The sequence below is a fragment of the Lolium rigidum genome, unplaced genomic scaffold (genome assembly GCF_022539505.1).
Source record: "Lolium rigidum isolate FL_2022 unplaced genomic scaffold, APGP_CSIRO_Lrig_0.1 contig_1705_1, whole genome shotgun sequence".
Classification (NCBI taxonomy): domain Eukaryota; kingdom Viridiplantae; phylum Streptophyta; class Magnoliopsida; order Poales; family Poaceae; genus Lolium; species Lolium rigidum.
Window position 1 is genome coordinate 352,612 of NW_025899900.1, and position 14,618 is coordinate 367,229.

Consider the following 14,618-nt stretch of genomic DNA (forward strand, 5'->3'; position numbering starts at 1 on the left):
TTTCTTCTTGATCCAGGTTATTTATGCCACGCATGTGGTACATGAAAATTTATGTTGTATGATCACAAAATGAGTGGCCTGCCACATTAGACGAGGAGCAGGGTCCGGAACATGTTGGGTCGGATCACTTACACACTAAGGACGTAATACTCCCTACTTCCTAAATTAGGATGATTATAGTTTACAGTTAAAGTTAAACTTTTTAAAGTTTGAGCACATACAAAAGAATATCAACATCTAAAATTGTAAATGCACATAATATGAAAAAAAAATTACACTTTTTTCTATATAGTTGGTCAAACTTTGAGAAGTTCAAAATTTATCAAAATATTATAAGCATCCTATTTTGGGATACAAACTAGGGATTTTCAGTAAAAGTTGAGGCGTCAGCTGACCCCAGCAGCTTACACGTAGCATCATTTATGTGAAACTAAGACTACACTTCTCAGCCATGCAAATATTGGGTACATGCTCTTTTATTTATATAAAAAAGAAAAGGCTGCAAGGTTAAGTGCATGCATGGCCTTCGTTATTTGCATAAACTTTTCTTCTAAAATTCCAGTGAGATGTATTTCTAGGCCGGCCAGTAGTAATTGACTGATCACAATGTACTAGTTTTGGTCCATCTGGAATAACAAATGAGCCAGCTCCCTTCTACAGATGGAACTTGCTGAGTTATGCCAAATTCTAATTACTCTAGCTTGTACGCCAACAGCGCCGTTCAATTTTTGACTGCCTCTTTACAAAAACGATTGTCAATTTTCTAGCATTAGCTTGTGCGCTCCATAGTACGACTTCTTTAGTAACATATTGGACATATGCAACTGATTCATGTTAATTAGAGACATTTCACATAATGTTGCCTATGTATGTAGGAGGGAGATAGAGGCGGATTATATTGGAATTTTGCTACTTGGTGCTGCTGGTTTCCATCCACAATGGGCCCTTGTAGTCTTGGAGAAGGCAGCAAAGGCTGAAACAACTTCTTTCGACTATCCTAATCCAAAGAAACGAGTGCAGCTTTTATCTGAAGCCAAGACCATGAATGGAGCGCTGGAATTGTATAGAGAAGTTATTGCCATGGATAAAGTAACTGACCGGTATTTTCAGTAACCATATTGGAGATATCTCACCCCGTATGGCTCTCCCCTACCTTGCCAATTGTACCATACCATGTAAAAGAGGTGCCATCTTGGATGAATTTCATGCACTAGTGCATATCTGTTCTTTTAAGGACCCCAATTGTACGAAAACCCGCGCCCATTGAAAAAACCGCAGCGACATGAAGTTGGTAGATGTTTCCATCGTGACGTGGCGACGGCCATGACATGAAGAGTATCGGCGCCTCTCTTGGTGACGGATATCGAGTATCTCCCTAAGAGCAAGTACAATAGATCCTAATCAGCTGGCTACAAGCTAGTATGCAGCCTCTTGCTGGCTCTATTGCTGGCTCCTTCCATTACGTGTGTCTTGCATGCCATCAAATGCACTGCATGCATTTAATACTTAAATATTTCATAGAGCCAACATAATAGCCAGCTTATTGTATGAATGTTTGTTTATAAAGGATTTAAGTGACCTGTCACTATATATAGCAAGTAGCTAACTATGTTATTGTTCTTGCTCTAAGACCGCTTACGGGCTTGCTGCTAGAGCAAATGACCAAGAAGCTCAAGAACGTTGTTGTAACACCCGAAAAATAAATATTTTATTAGTGTCTTCTGCCACTTGAACACATTTACTCCTATCTCAAATGTTTGGCCTACTCTTTTGGTGTTTGATATTGCCATTTGGAATTACTTTCAAATGTTTCCAAAGATTCGTTGAATTACTTTGTCACTTTTCAAATCATTATTGTTAACTTTCTCTTCTAATCACAAATCATAAATATTGAAAACTTAAATCATAATATTTTACCACCTCATGAACCACACTTTCAGGCTCCGCCGAAATACTAGAAAGTCTCGTACACCTATACATTCTACCAATAAACAAATATTGCATAGTCAACACCAAGCTAGATTTCCAAAAGGGGAGTGCTAGTAATCCCTTGGAGGATGTTTTCCTCCCAGCCTCCTAGTCCACTGACATGTGTTCAACTTCTACCAAATTCTTGGATTTTCTTCGTTGTAGCAAAAAATCCCCGCTTTTGCTTTATTGAAGCAAGAAATGGTTCACCCAGAACTAAAACAGAAAAGACTCATTGGCCGGAGACCTCGCCGGAGACACGCCGGAGACTCTTTGTGGTATTGAAGCTAAAACGACCTCGCCAGAGATCTCACCAGAGACATTGTAGCAAAAAATTTGTACTAAATCAGAAAAACAACAGACATTTGCAGCAAAAAATTATATACTATTGCAACATTGTCATTTACTCACCGACACACTGTCGGCAGCATCCCAACTATGGCAAGCAGCACCATCACATGATTCTTACAACACTTCTACTAATTGTTTGCAACACTGTCGCTAACCCGTACTATGGCACAACCTCCTATGACTCTCAGTAGTACACAATCAAGTACAAGAAGTTGCATGGGGAGGATTCTGAGCCCCTTTGAAAGCTGCTAGACCAGACGGCGGTGATGATCTCAAGGGGTGGTAGGAACCATGGGTGGATTAGGATAATTGATGTGGTGGCCAAGCCTACCACCACTCTCAGAAGGATCCGCCATACCACCTCGAGCGACACTCAGGCTATGCCAACCTCGTTCACGACATGGTGGATCGACCCAGACTTAGGGCGATGTAAGCTTTCTTTCATTTTCATCCTTATTTTGACTTTTGTTCATGGATCTCTAGGTTGATGGGATTCATTATGTATGTAGGCCGGTTGGTAGGAAGCCTACAAGTTAGGCTGAGTATATGGAGAAGATACATTTTCATATAAAAAACGTTTTCATCGGAGGTCGTATGTAACTTGAAAACCCATTTTACCGATACATGACGCAATTTTGCAAAATAAAATTGAAATTCAAGTTTGTTATTTTCCTTGAAACTAGATGGCATAAAACATCTCGAACCATTTTATTTTATGAATTTTCTATCATTTTATTTTATATTTGGGGGGGGGGGGTGGGGGTGGGTGCATGCAGCAAAAAAAGAGCTTGTGCCGACGGCAAAGCTGTCAACATAGGGCCTAGTCCTAACGTCGTTTATCTCTCTATCACGGCGAACCCTCTTGTGCCGACGGGATTTGTTGGGCTGACGGTCACTCTCGGCACACGAAGAAGCTATGCCGACGGTGGCCATCGGCACAAAGGAGTCTGTATCGACGGTACCGTTGGTGAACTGCCAGGACTAGGTATTGTGCCCACGACCCCGATAAAAAACAGTCTCCACAGTTTCTAGCCGTCGGCATATCGTGCGTTTCCGTAGTGGATGCTATAAAGAGATGATATATTTCTTCATCTAGAGATATTACGTTACAAAAGGATGTTTTTTGGCTACTTCGTTACAAAAGATTGTTCTACCAAAGAAAGAAATAAAAAAGTTAATTTCAGATGGTTTGCTTAATTTGCACCGATAAGGCTGTTACTATTTAACCGGAGATAACGATTTTGTTGCAACCACGATTCTCCACCACATGAAATTCTTTCTACACGGAAATATCGCGTCCGATCGTGCACGACAAAGAAAATATCGTCGCGCGCCTCTGCCGAGTGCCGACTAGAGAACCTCGTATATCTCTCCAGAAATTACCAAAAAGAGCAAAGATTCCCAAGATAGATCATGAATCCTTCGAGGGTCTCCTTCTCCCAGATCCTCCGCTACCCAACCTCCCCGCGGCGGCGGCGGCGGATTGACCTGTGCTCTTCTGTCCGGGACTTCGCCGCACTCACCCGCGTTAATAAGCATGCTGTCCGGCCATCGTCGACCACCGTGGCAACGCCCCATCAGCAGCACGGCACCTCGTCCCCGCGGCGTTTCGTCCTACGGTGGTACCATTACCCTGGGAAGGTCGCGGTGGCCACGGCAATCACCTTGAGCGCCACGGTGATGGCAGCTTGCAGCCGCTACGACCGGGAGATCGTCCCCTGCACCTATCGCTCCCACTTAGTCGTTTACTCCCATCAGGAAGAGCGCGACTTCGCCGAGTCTTTTTTCGCTGAGCATAAGGCTAAGCTTGTCGAAAAGAACATGATCGTCGACCCCCGCGACCCCAGAATCGCCCGTGTGCGTCTCATCGTCGAGAGGATCGTCCACGCTGCCCACCGTGGCCTCGGCCTCTATGACACCAACGACGCCCCCATGCTCCGCGTCACCCAGAAGCGCCGCAGATGGGGAAAGGCGCAGCCTCACGCGAGTCATCTCAATGGGATCAAATGGGAAGTAACACTTGTTAGAGATCCTAATCCTAATGCAGGAGTCACGCCTAGTGGCCAAATTACAGTCAACACTGGATTGTTGGACTGGTTTAGGACTGATGGCGAGATTGCCGCAGTTCTTGCCCATGAGGTACGGAGCAGGCTCCATTTTTTGACAGAGGGGCCAGCTATGTTTAATTTTGGACACGTCAATCTGACATTGTCCTTGTTTTTGCTAGGTTGGACACGTCATCGCAAGGCACAGCGTAGATATACACACAAACCACGGGTTCCTGCCCAATATCGTCTCACGCAGGTTCGCATTTCATGCTGTTCCTGGTGATTTATGTTACGCATGCGGTAGATGAAAATTTGTGGTGTGTGATGCCGAAATGAGTTGCATGGCCCCTACAAATTTTCATAAATTTCTTTAAATTCTAGTGAGATGTATTTTTTTAGTGAGATATATTTGAGATGTATTTCTAGGGCAGCTAGTAGCTAGCAATTGACTGATCACTAAAGTCCTAGTTTTGGTCCATCTGTAGTACGGATGCATGGAACTCTTGCTGAGCTCTTTCAAACTATGATTACAATTACTATAGCTAGTATTTTAACGGCAGCTTTCAATTTGCCCCGTTTGTGGAGTACTTTCCCATAAAAGAATGGACTGCTTTTTTAAGAATAATGACTGCTCCTTTTCCAGCATTAGTTTGTGTGCTCCATAGTTCGTCTAGTTTGTTGACATCAGACCTATGCAGCTAATTATTGTTATTCGAGAGGCATATCTGATAATGTTGCATGTGTATGTAGGATGGAGATAGAGGCGGATTATATTGGAATCCTGCTACTCGGTGCTGCTGGTTTCCATCCACAATGGGCCATCGTGTCCTTCGAGAAGATTGCAACTTTTGAAAGATTTTCTTGGGACCATCCTAATCCAAAGAAACGAATGCAGCTTTTATCAGAAGCCAAAACCATGGAGGAAGCAATGGAATTGTACAGAGAAGTTACTGCCATCGATAAAGTTACTGACCGTTATTTCCGGTAACCATATTGGAGATAATATCCCCTCCAAGCCTCCTGTGTCCGGCCCTCCCTACCTTTCCAAATGTTAAGATGTAGCGTCTTGGATGAATTCTGTGGCCTATGATCCTTTCCACGAAAATTATCTTAGATTTGTTAAAGTTTGAATGCAGCTACATAATATAATATCTAGTACGTAGATACATCTAACTTTAGACAAATCTCATACATGTTTCATGGGACGGAGGGAGTACATCCAATAAAAATTGGCTCCCCTAGTAACAAGCATTTGACCTGACCGACCTGTCTGCAATTTAGAGTGGAAAACCTTGTTTATGTTGGCTTCGGTAAGTAATGAACCACATGTCCGCTTGGATCATCGACCGATAATGGTCAACACGGATCTTATGATGCAAGCCTAATCCATCGAAGAGGAGGCAACAAAAAGTTTGAGCCCCGATGGCTAGCAGAAGAGTAGGTAAACGATGTTGTGAGTGTCGCTTGGGAGCGACGGGAGGGTGGGGGATCCTCGATTCCCGGCTTGTACATAGTAGGGTTAGCTAGGTCTTTGGCGGCGGTCGGAGGCTGGGAGGTGGCGGCATGGCTGTCGGTGTGGTGTGCGTGGCTGAGGCACTTCTCCTTTGGCGGCGCAGTTCCTCGGAGCAATGGCGTCGTGCTTTTGGCCTCTAGGTGCTCGGAGGCCCCCGAGCTTTTGCTTGCCGCTCCGGATCCGGCGTGGATCTTGAGCTTGAAGATGCGCGGCGGAGCCGATGGATCTCGGCGTTACCCCTCCAGGGGCGATGAATGGAGTCTTCCCATCTGCACAGGGCCTGGTTTCGTCTATCCAAGGTTCGACGAACGGCAGCAGTGGCGCGACGCCTTCTCGTCAAGGTCGCCGGCGAGGTCGGGGTTGGGAGGAAGAAGGAGTTCTTTGTAATTTCCTTGTTTTTCTTGGACCTTTCTGTAAGAACGCAGTGTTTATATAAATCCACCCTCTTTCGCAAAAAAAAAAACTTTGAGACAGTATTGAGAAGCTTACATGAGTGGGATCACACCGAAACACATTGAGAAGCTTAAGAAGGAGAGGTTGAACACTAGAGGAAAGGACCAATCACGCAAAGAGCCGAGGGGAAGGCAAAAGGAGATCCAGGTACTCATCGAGAACTTGCTATAACAAGAGGAGATCCATTGGCTGCAGCGTGGGAGGGTAAATTGGCTTCTGCATGGGGACCATAATACTCCACTGGTTGTAAGAAGACAAACCAGCTAAAGCGTCTGCTTGATGATATAGGCTTCTAGAAGGAAGGTGAACAACTGAAACACCAAGTTGTGGATTACTTTTTCCAAATGTTTACATTAGAGGATACGGGATAGGTTTAGTAGGTGCTTGATGCGGTACATCCAAGAGTCACAACTTCCATGAACGAGGCACTAGTTGACATGGGTATACCATATCGGGCACTCAGTATTACCATCTCCGGTGCAAAGTCCAGGAAAGAATATGCGAAATCCCATGAAGAATATCGCACGGATCCGAAACCCAATGACTATGTAAAATAGGTAGGCTAGGCCCATATCGGGTAAACCGACATAAGCAATGTAACCGACCCGAAGGTGGACTCTGAGATCTAGCTCACTATATAAGGGCTAGGAGGATCCACCTAGAGTAGATCGAGATTACACAACTCACAACACTCTGTAACCCTAATTCTTGATAATACAATCTTGACGATTCACCTTTGATCATACTTTTCATCGCCAACCTAGTTTGGCTGACCGGTCTTTGAATTCGCCAATATTTTCCTTCCTTGAAACCCAAGTCCATCATTATGGGCATTGATAAGGTTACCCCTTGTCACTAAATGACACCATTAGTGCCGATGAGTTTTTAAAAATCACTCTTTGATATACTCCCTCCGATTCATATTAATTGACTTCAATATGGATGTATCTAGACATATTTTAGTTTTAGATACATTCATATTAGAGTCAATTAATATGAACCGGAGGGAGTAGGAGACTTGAAAGTCTCGGTCCTGACGGGTTACATACAATTTTCTGTAAGAGGTTTTGGCACTTGCTTGGAGATGATCTAGTACATGAGGTTCTCGCTGCATTGAACTTAGTGTCTATTCCAAATGGACTGAATGATACCACAATAGTCCTAATCCCGAAGATTAAGGTGGCAGAGAAAGTTACTCAGCTGAGACCGATCAGTTTTTGCAATATTATCTATAAAGTCATATCCAATATGTTCGCAACTAGACTTAAGGGATTATTACCCGAGATCATTAGTCTGACCCAAAATGCATTTGTTCTTGGAAAGCTTATCACTAATAACATATGTGTGGCATACAAATGGTTCGACGCAATAAAGAAGAGGAGGCATGGGAAGAAGGGCATATGTGTAGTAAAATTGGATATGCATAAAGCCTACGACCGCGTTGATTGGATGGTTTTGGAGGAAATTATGCTAAAAATGGGTTTTTATCCATCTTAGGTTAAATTATCATGACTTATGTAAATACTTCCGCTATAGGGTGCGAGTGAAAACTGAGGAGAGTGATATTTTCACCCCAACCAGGGGATTGCGCTAGGGCAATCCCCATATCTCTTTCTGCTATGCGCAGAAGGGATGACTAGACTCGTGGCAAAAGATGAAGCACAAGAGGAGTTAATTGGTGTAAAAGTTTGTCAGGAGGCACGACAATATCAAACTTATTATTTGCTAACGATTCCTTAATCCTAGTGCAAGAAAATGAGGCCAATGCTGATTGCCTCAAGCGTATCCTAGATACTTATGGTCGAGCTTCAGGACAATTGGTTAGCACATCAAAGTCAACAATATTGTTCAGTCCAAATACCATGGTAGCTGAAAGGGAGGTTATATGCAGAAAATTGGACATACTGACTGAAGCTTTATAGATAAATACTTGGGTCTATCGGCAATGGTTGGGACTGATCGGTTTGACTCGTTCCATTTCTTTGTAGACCAGGTGCGTCAAAGAATAAATGGGTTGAAGGAGAAGATCTTCTGGTGGAAAGGAGGTGCTACTCGAAGTGATATCCCAAGCAATACCATCTTATGTGATGTTGGTTTTCAAGATTCTAAAGCAAATCTGTAAAGAATCACTATAGGGATATCAAATTTTTGGTCGGGTGACGATGATGATCGTAAGAGGATGCATTGTTAGCATGGAGGAAATTATTGTACCAAAGATAAATGGAGGTATGGGCTTTAGAGAAACTCAATGTTTCAACATGGTAGTGCTAGCTAAACAAGTTTGGAGGCTTTTGGAAGAACCAGATTCCTTAATTATGCGCTAAAGTTCTCCGGGCCAATATTTCCCCTCTAGGGATCTTCTTAATACAACTTTCAAGAAAGGTAGCCCTTTTACATTGCAGATTATATGGTATGGTCAGTAGTAGGAAACTGTATTTCTGTTTCGCATGTTTTTGACTTTCTATCCCATGCGCCAGAGAAGTCACGCCACTAAATTTTATTTCTATGCTACATATCTACATGCACCATAGAATTCTCACATTTCTATGGCGCATTCACACGATATCGATATGCGCCACAAAATTCTCAAAAATAACAATTAAAAAAAATTAAAAATTAAAAGACAATAAAAAAATGGAATAATCTGGAAAAATTAATATTAGTATCATATCAATCCTCTTAAGCCAAAATTTTCAAAAGGGAATTCAAAAATTCGAAACAATCCATAAAAATGAAAATCTTAGGAAAATGTAAAAAAAATGAAAATGAAATAATTTTAAAAAATACAATTTCGAGAAATCCTAATTTTTTGGAAATTTTAAAAATTACTAAATTTTGAAATATATCAAAAAATACTTAAAGTTCAAAAATTAGAATAGAATCTAAAAAAAATTGTAAAATTTAAAAAACAAAAATTGTAAAATTTAAAAAATTAAAAGAATATAGAAAATGTAAAAATATTCAAAATATTAAAAAACTAAATATTTAGAATTTTCAAAAAACTAATTTTAAAAAATAAAAATCCTAGAAGTTCAAAAATTGGAAAATATTCTAAAAATTAATAAATCTAAAAAAAATAAAAAATCTAAATATTTAAAATTCAAAATTCAAAAATAAATTGCGGCAGATATAGCAATATGCGCGAATTCTGTGGAGCATATTTTTTTATGCGCCACAGAAATATTTTTGTGAAGCACACCTTTTTAAATGCGCCATGGAATCCATTTCTATATATAACGGTTTTCCTAGTAGTGGATCTCCAAACTTTCAAAAAAGGAACACATCTAGCAAGTTGGAAAGGGAGATCAATGCAACATTTGGAAGGATGAGTGGATTGCTTGGGATCACTCCCGTAGGGTTTTTACACAAAAGAGGCATAACGTCTACACTGGAGTAAATGAACTCATTGAGCCAATCACAAATGCATGGTATAGGACTTAGTCGACCAAATATTTTTGGAATTTGATGCCATAGAATAAAACATATTCCTCTTCCATCACATGACATGGATGACTTTGTTGGGGGGAGTCTACATAAGACATGGACTTTCTCCATACAATCAGCCCATCATGTTGAATGAGGGAGTCAGTATGGCCCTAGATTGGACCATAGAGGTGGTGCTGGAAGCATAAACCCACACCCAATGTCGAAGAAGCTATAGAGTATGAAAATTCCGTCAAAAGTAAAAAAATTATCTGTGGTGGCTCATGCAAGAAACGATCCCATATCGTGGGTTTTTGGCAAACAGACATGTAAGTCAGTGGCCAATGTCCGCTATGCGAGATCGGAGTATAGTACACCAGACGCATGATCTTACAATGTCATCGTGATAAGATGGTATGAAGAAACCTCGGCTTGGAGGAACTGATCAAGAAGTCATCAATCAGCGAGAAAATAGAACAACCGGACCTGGAATTCCTTATGTGCACCGAAAACCAATTGTCATTGATTCTAGGTCAGTCCCAGATGCCAGAGCTGGTGGCGATTACATGCTAGTATCTATGGTGGGAGAGAAGGCAAATCACTCACAATGAAAAGGTGAAAGATCAAGCGGGTACAGCGACAGCTAAAGGAGACATCTATTCAAATTATATCGCTGCATATTCACCCAAAGCAAAACTAAGGACAAGGGGCTGCTGGAAGCCCTTATAGAATTTCATCAAGCTTAATGTTGATGCTTTGTTCTACGTGGGTGATCTTCGAGGCACTACGGGTACAATAATTTGTGGCAGTCATGGTAATGTTGTTGCTGCCAACAATAGCAAGATAGAGTTTGTCCATGACATCTTGTTCGGTGGAATTCATGCTCTGAAGTAAGGCCTGATGCTAGCTCATCATGGGATGCAGTAGAGTCATCTGTTGATCTGATAATGCAAATGTGATCCAAGCAATGACTGACAGAGGCTTCTCTAACGGAGTTTCAGTAGTTACCATTGATGAATTTTATCACGTGACATCAGAGTTCCTGAAAATTCAGTTCAAACATAATTTTTGTGAATCAAATTCTGTAGCTCACGAATTAGCTAGGCTTGCACGAGGACACAAGCAACATGTATGGCTCGATGATCCTCGAGTTTCTATCATACCTTTTTATGGAAAGACTCATAGTATGAAGTACTGCATTTGAAAGATAGGTACTCCTATGTAGCGACGGTTGATTTTGGAGCCACCAAGAGATGTACCGCCACAAGGTCAAAAAAGAGATGTACCGCCACGGGGAGTACCGTCAACAGTCGTGATAACTCACAAGCTGGAACTCTGCGTATCACTAAATAGTAACTATTGGCGAAGACCTTGACGGAGAACTCGCTCTGCCCGTCGAATGAGAAGAGGACAAGGTCTCCTGGATCCACGTGGTGGGAGGAAGCAAATCCCTCGGCCCCCGCGACCCTAGAATCGCCCGTGTGCATCTCATCGCCAAGAGGCCTCGGCCTCTATGATAGCAACGACTCCTCATGCTCCGCGTCACCCAGAAGCGTTGCAGATGGGGAAAGGGACGGCCTCACGCGAGTCATTTGAATGTGATCAAATGGGAAGTGACACTTGTCAGAGATCCCAATCCTAATGCAGGAATCACGCGCCCAGTGGCCAAATTGCAGTCAACACTGGATTGTTGGACTGGTTTCGGTTAGGACTGATGGTGAGATTGTCACAGTTCTTGCCCATGAGGTATGTAGGCTCTATTTTTTGATTAAGGGGTCAGCTATGTTTAATTTTGGACACGTCAATCTGACATTGTCCTTGTTTTTGCTAGCTTGGACACGTCATTGCAAGGCACAACGCGTATATCAGCAGAAACCACGGGTTCCTGCCCAATATCGTCTCACCCAGGTTCGCATAGCATGCTGTTCCTGGTGATTTTTGTTACGCATGCTTATGTTGTATGATCCCGAAGTGAGTTGCGTGCCACATCGTTGATGAGAAATTTAGATTACACTTCTCAGCGGAGCAAATAATGGATGCATGTACTTTTATACTACACCTCCGTTTCATGAATAAGACTTATATATTTTTTCTAAAAGTTACACTACATATAGTTTGATCAAGTTTCTAGGAAATATATATATGTTAATACGTACAACCGAACTTAATACCGTTAGTTTCATCATGAAATATATTTGCATATGATATCTACGTAATATCATGGGTTTATATATTTTTTTCTAAAAGTTTGCTTAAACTTTACTTAGCTAGACTTTTCTAAAATATAGGCATCTAAAGGTATAAACAGTGCAACCTCATGGAGCCTTCCGAGACCATCCACGATATGCCACCAGGCGCGCAAGGGTTGGGCGCTCGCCTCGATCCTTCTCCGCAGGTTGGGCCACGCGTTGTGATGTTGGCAAGAAAAAAAGATTTTATTGAGGGAATAAAGAGGCCGCGACCTAGCTCCCGTTGCCTCGATTAGCTAGCGTCCGTGGAACCCTAACGTGCCGCCTGCCTACTCCCGTGCCCTTCCTCTCCTCTCCCGACGCTCCCTCCTAGCCCCCTTCGCGGGAGCGGCGCCGCCGTCGAGCTCGCCGAGCCCCGGGATTCTCCTCAAAACCTAGCCGCCTCACCCGGACCCCCTCGCTCGCGCACATCTCTTTCCTCTTCTCCGTGCAAGCCGGCCACAACACAGCTCCACCTCTTCCTTGCCCTTGGCTGCCATTTCTCGAAGGAAAAGCGGCGGCCCGAGCTCCACCCTCCCATCGCGCCTCCGGTTCAGCCGTTCAGCCCCCATTCCCGCGCCTTGTCCTCCTCCACGCCTCTCGTCCTCACAAACAGGAGGACCCTGGGTTGCTTATGTTGCAAAACCGGTGCCCTGTCATGGAGGCAGTTGTTGTTTTCTTTTATTTTAGCCCATTTATTCCCGCTGGATCTGCACGGGGAAAGCTAGGGCCTTGGTCAACGCCAGGTTTTACTAATGGAAGTTATCAGATATGTACCTTTTTGATTGCCAGGTCAGCTATGACATTATGGCCGTGATGCTAATCTGTTGTTTACCCAAGATTTGCGCGATTTGTTGCTCTTTTGGCCATGCCCCGGAAGTGATAGTTTTTTATCAAAAATTAACAGGAATGGTACTAAGAGCAAGTACAATAAGACTGACTCAGCAGGCTATAAGAATTAAAATAGTGTTGTTTTGCTTAGGTGGATGAGAGAGAAGTGGAGAGAGAAGAGAGATGGGCTCCCATGCAAGAGCCAGCTCTTGCACGTGCTCCTAGGCACTTTGTGAGTATGTGTGGTGGGCCTTTTACACATAAAGTTATCAATCCTTAAAGCTAACTATTGTACAAATTAACTATAAGCTGACTATAGTTGGCCTTATAGCCAGCACCCGGCTGCACTATTGAAATTGCTCTAACGTGAAACCAATGCTCTCAATTGTGGTAGATTTACATAATTTACTCATCGGAGGAAGTAGTATATTGGTTTAAGTGACTGCATGCATCGAAGTGTGCGCGTGTGCTAATATAGTAATATTGACACGTGTGTCCACGATAATTAGCAAAGTGGCCACGGGTATATATACCCGGCGTTTCAAATCCTGCATGCTTTTCACGGTAAGACAACACCTGGTGATGTCATCACCCGATCAGCATCACCGCCTTACCGTGGAACTGCTCCGGTGACCACAACGGCGGGCGCACGCGGCAGGACGGCCGAGCCGGCGTCGACCGCAAGTGGCCGCCATGGTCAACGTGCAAAGGCTAGCTGCGACTTGTACCTGACCGTTGCAACGATGTATTGCTAGTTGAGATTCCTTTGGCGGCAAGGATGTCATTCAGCTCATCAAACTTGCACTAGATGCAACGTACTCTTTTATTTTTGTTCAAACATACACATGTGAACATTATGTTAAGTTGTGCTTCTAATGCAGTACCGTGTTCTTACTAATGCTGCTCATCCAGGGTAAGGTTGCTAGAAAATTAATATGATCAGGAAGAAAGAAGCAAATGGTAAAGTCAAACAACAATCTGCCAGAAGTTGGGCAAGCTAGTAGTGGCGCTGGTGGCCGCTGTCTTATAGTAGGAATAGTTCAGCTATTCAAAGCCATCCACCATACACGCGAGTCTATCTTAAAGACGGACTATCTTGACAGAGCTGCATTATTCTTGATCGTCAGCTGGTGGCAAATACGAGAACAGGCACATCCACTATACACGTACTGGAACTTAAGCCGGACTATCAGGGAAAGAGCAGCAGAATCACTCCAAGTCTCGGTCCTTCCTGGGCTCGGCATCAGGGCCCGGAGACGGGGCATGGCACTTGCTGGCCACTGAGGAGTCCTCACCCTGCATGCCAAACAGAAAAGACTGTGTTAACCGAACTGGTGAGAACAAATGGATTTTCGCGGAAGCTATATGCTTAAAGGAGCAAAACGTATGTTAAGCAGAGCAGTATACATACCTGCTTCATCGTCTTGAAAGACAGAGTAGCCTCCTTCCCTGCATGACAGTTTTGGTCAGGGCAAAGATCTTCAGCAGTGTTTAAACGAAATTTCAGTCAGAAAAAGGTCGTTTGCATGTACCTTTCATTTGATGCTTGGGAGTCAAATTGTCGTCTCGGATATCCATCTTTGACATAGCATCTGCAGAGGGATACATACACAATTATCAAGGCAGGGCATGGCTACCATGACCAGATTGTACATATCTCAATATATTATCACAGAGAGTATATATTGCAATATGAAATATGGCAGCAGGTCCGGATTGTCATACCTACGAACTCCTCTATGTTGGCCGCCATTCCCTGGCAACACTTGTCACCTGAATCTGACGATTTACACTGCATTGCAT